The following is a 4,962-nucleotide window of genomic DNA, read 5'->3' on the forward strand; positions in this document are numbered from 1 at the left end:
GTTGTTTACCATAAAGGAGTTAGCAAAAGTAGCACCAAATCTGGCAACTAGGCTATCATCAATGCAGCTGGGTTGCCAGTTTGGTTCTGCATTAGCAAACAATGATAAAGGTGTTGTTTACCATAAAGGAGTTAGCAAAAGTTACACTAGATCTAGCAGCTAGGCTATCATCAATGCAGCTAGGTTGCCAGTTTGGTTCTGCTTCAGCAAACAATGATAAAGCAGTTGTTTACCATAAAGGAGTTAGCAAGATTTCCACCAGTTCTGGCAACCGGACTGTCACCAATGCACTGCTTCAGACATTGTCTGTGTACAAAATGGCACCCTATTCCATATATAGTGCACTACCTTTGGCCAGAACCTCATGGACCCTTCCCAAAAGTAATGTAGGGAATAGGGTCTCATTTCATATGCACCTATGACTTTATTCCTGTGGAATTTGTATGTTTCTTTATTCTGCCCTGTGGCCATTAAGTAGCATGTGTCTCATCATTATGACGTCATCATGTTCTGAACCTTGCAACTAATACCAACACAAAGGACATGTTTTGTTTGTTATTATATATACAGTACCAGTCAAAAGTTTGGACACACCTACTCATTCAAGGGTTTTTCTTTGTTTTTACTATTTTCTACATTGTAGAATAATAGTAAAGACATAAAAACTATGGAATAACACATATGGAATCATGTAGTAACCAAAAAAGTGTTAAAGAAATCAAAATATATTTGAGATTCTATCCAAGTAGCCACCCTTTGCCTTGATGACAGCTTTGCACACTCTTGGCATTCTCTCAACCAGCTTCACCTGGAATGCTTTTCTAACAGTCTTGAAGGAGTTCCCACATATGCTGAGCACTTGTTGGCTGCTTTTCCTTCACTCTGCGGTCCAACTCATCCCAAACCGTCTCAATTGGGTTGCGGTTGGGTGATTGTGGAGGCCAGGTCATCTGATGCAGCACTCCATCACTCTCCTTCTTGGTCAAATAGCCCTTACACAGCCTGGAGGTGTGTTGGGTCATTGTCCTGTTGAAATACAAATGATAGTCCAACTAAGCGCAAACCAGATGGGATGGCATATCGCTGCAGAATGTTGTGGTTGCCATGCTGGTTAAGTGAGCCTTGAATTCTAAATAAATCACAGACAGTGTCACCAGCAAAGCACCCCCACACCATCACACCTCCTCCTCCATGCTTCACGGTGGGAACCACACATGCGTAGATCATCCGTTCACCTACTCTGCGTCTCACAAAGACACGGCGGTTGGAACCAAAAATCTAAAATTTGGACAGATTTCCACCGGTCTAATTGCTCGTGTTTCTTGGCCCAAGCAAGTCTCTTTTTATTATTGGTGTCCTTTAGTAGTGGTTTCTTTGCAGCAATTCGACCATGAAGGCCTGATTCACACAGTCTCCTCTGAACAGTTGAGGTTGAGATGGGTCTGTTACTTGAACATTTATTTGGGCTGCAATCTGAGGTGCAGTTAACTCTAATGAATTTATCCTCTGCAGCAGAGGTAACTCTGGGTCTTCCTTTCCTGTGGCGGTCCTCATGAGAGCCAGTTTCATCATAGCGCTTGATGGTTTTTGCGACTGCAGTTGAAGAAACTTTCAAAGTTCTTGACATTTTCCGTATTGACTGGCCTTCATGTCTTAAAGTAATCATGGACTGTCATTTCTCTTTGCTTATTTGAGCTGTTCATGCCATAATATGGACTTGGTCTTTTACCAAATAGGGCTATCTTCTGTATACCACCCTACCTTGTCACAACACAACTGATTGGCTCAAACGCATTAAGAAGGAAAGAAATTCCACATATTAACTTTTAAGAAGGCACACCTGTTAATCGAAATGCATTCCAGGTGACCACCTCATGAAGCTGGTTGAGAGAATGCCAAGACTGTGCAAAGCTGTCATCAAGGCAAAGGGTGGCTACTTTGAAGAATCTCAAATATAAAATATATTCTAATTTGTTTAACACTTTTTTGGTTACTACATGATTCCACATGTGTTATTTCATAGTTTTGATATATTCACTATTATTCTTCAATGTAGAAAATAGTAAAAAATCAAGAAAAACCCTTGAATGAGTAAGTGTTCTAACATTTTTGACCGGTAGTGTATGTTATATTATATTTCATTTTATATATAGAAAAATACATTATATTTACAATCGCAGCAATAAGATAGGCACATGTATCAATATGAAGTGTATTATGCTGCATTTAATAAATTATTAAATGAAGCCTAGTGCATTTGTCTGCTGTCTCTCCTTTCTCAAGTGCTCTGCTTGTAAATGCATTTCTTCAATTGATTTTATTGACTTTTCAGGGTTTGATAAAATGCCCAACTGTTGGCATCGGTGTCAGTATCATCCAACAATTGTGTAATAACAAGCTATGTGGTTTCATCCATCCCTCTTTCCATGACTAGAATGAAATGAGGATGCTATACGCTTCTATTTTTTACTTGAAAACATATTCCAATGTAAATATATTTTATTTCCCTCTTTATATTAACATATTTGCAGTATGCAGGGAAATAATCTGGATCTGAGTCACATGGTAATGGGTCTCTGTAAACTCTAGTCCACGGTCAGAGGACCTCACACAAACTTTTAGGATATTCAGATGTCCTGTGAAGGTAACATTTGACAGCTTGCCACAGAACAGAATCCTCATGGCTTATGATATAACCCGTAATGTGCCACACAACCAGGTTACTAGGCTATGACACATCTGTCATTGGCTGTCCTGCAGTCATGTTGTAGGGTTTCTACCAGACCTGGGTTCAAATTGTACGACTGGTTCTGGGCTATAATCTTTCACACATGCACATGCGCACACACGAACGGTGTAGTGGTGCCTGGAAAATTGGGTATACTCAAATTGTTCTAACTGTTTCCCAAACAGCCCGTTCTACCGGTCAAAAAATGGTGCCCTGTATGAAAAATGATATGAGAAACAGTGACGTACCATGAATGACCTAAAATGATGAATCCCATATTGGTCTTCCACAGTCAGGCCAACCCAAGCTGTACTGTGCAAGTAGGTTAATGGTAGGCCTACTATTGAACTAGATAAATGAGCTTGTCAACCGAGTCAGAAATTCACAGGTTTCAGATTTTGTCATTATTTTCCAGGTTTTTGCACTCAAAGTCACACTTTTTTAAATAGAAAAACAACCAAATTGGATGTTCTAAGTCCACAACAATGCTTAAACCACATCAGGAGACCCCTTTTGAGGTCTGGGAAAAATCTAAAATGTGCTATTATTTTTGAGTGTAGTTACACTTTAATTCAAGTCCACAGGCACTAGCACTATTGTTTGGTTAGCAGTGTTTCTGTATCGTACATGAGATGGAGTTTGCAAAACAAATGCCCACAGGATTGATGCAAATAATCATGATATAATTCTGCTAGGTGTAAGGTTCTGTATTAATTTTCTTAGTTCTTGAACGTAGCCCTGTTTCTTTGTGTTCTTGAACGTAGTCCTGTTTCTTTGTGTTCTTGGACGTAGCCCTGTCTTTCATTTTTGTTCAATGATTTCACCTGTGTTAGTTACTCACCTGGTCTCATCAGCTCCTTATTTAGTTCAGTTCATTCTGTTTGTGCCTTGTGAGGTATTGTTCGTTTTGTCTCTACTAAGCCTTTTCCTAGCTCGTTTGTGAGAACCAGTTATAGCCTTCAGTCGTTGTTTTGATTCACTGCCTGTTTGCCTGCCTGTGACCACGATTCCTGCCTTCTGCGAAGGTGAAATAAACACCTGCCGTGCTCTGCACGTGAATCTACACCTTTTTCTCCATGAGTATTCATTACACTAGGTAGGCAACTTTGTAGCTAGTTAACATTTATTTGAGAAGATTTTTGGGAAAGCCTTTCAATCTAGGCTACCAGAAGACAGTTAGGCCTATCATTAGCATTGTTATATTTTTCCTGTTCCTTAATTGTTTGAAACCTGGACGTTTTACTTCATATTATGAGGAATATCTTATCTTGCTTCAAAGTAGCCAAGCCAAAAACCGACCATAAATGTTGAGGGAAATATTTTATAAACACTTCCTCATAGGCACTCTCCTGTTTAGTGGTTTTTAAATCAATTTTCTTCCATTATCTAGCAGCCGAAAGCATTATCCTAGTCATATTAGAAACTCATGACAGTTGTTTCCCCTCTTATTTTTTTTTCTTCTAAAGGAGATTTCCATCTCTGTCCCTGAAACCGATCGCATGTGCAGTGCGCATTTTAGAACTGTGTTTTCCTGCGAACTGCATTTTGGAACATTCGCGTGTAGGCCTACTGCCGCGTGCACATTGCTGCGCTTAAAATGTGAAGAAATAATAGTTTATCAACATTCTAATCAGATTTATGAATTGATACGGCGTATACCTCCACTACACTACTTCTGTATTTATTATGGAACCCCATTAGCTGCTGCAAAGGCAGTAGCTACTCTTCCTGGGGTCCAGCAAAATTAAGGCAGTTATACAATTTTAAAAACATTACAATACATTCACAACACATTAAGTGTGTGCCCTCACGCCACTACCCTACTACCACATATCTATAACACAACATCCATGTGTACGTGTGTGTATGCATGTGTCTGTGTGTGTGTGTGTGTGTACGTGTCTCTTCACAGTCCCCGCTGTTTCATAAGGTGTATTTGTATCTGTTTTTTTAAATTTGATTTTACTGCTTGCATGAGTTACTTGATGTGGAATATAGTTCCATGTAGTCATGGCTCTATGTAGTACTGTGCGCCTCCCATAGTCTGTTCTGGACTTGGGGACTGGGAAGACACCTCTGGTGGCATGTCTTGTGGGGTATGCATGGGTGTCCGTATGCATAGTTCAAACAGACAGCACGGTGCATTCAACATGTCAATACCTCTCACAAATACAAGTAGCGATGAAGTCAATCTCTCCTCCACTTTGAGCCAGGAGAAATTGACATGTTATATT

Source organism: Coregonus clupeaformis, chromosome 21 (assembly GCF_020615455.1).
Source record: "Coregonus clupeaformis isolate EN_2021a chromosome 21, ASM2061545v1, whole genome shotgun sequence".
NCBI lineage: Eukaryota > Metazoa > Chordata > Actinopteri > Salmoniformes > Salmonidae > Coregonus > Coregonus clupeaformis.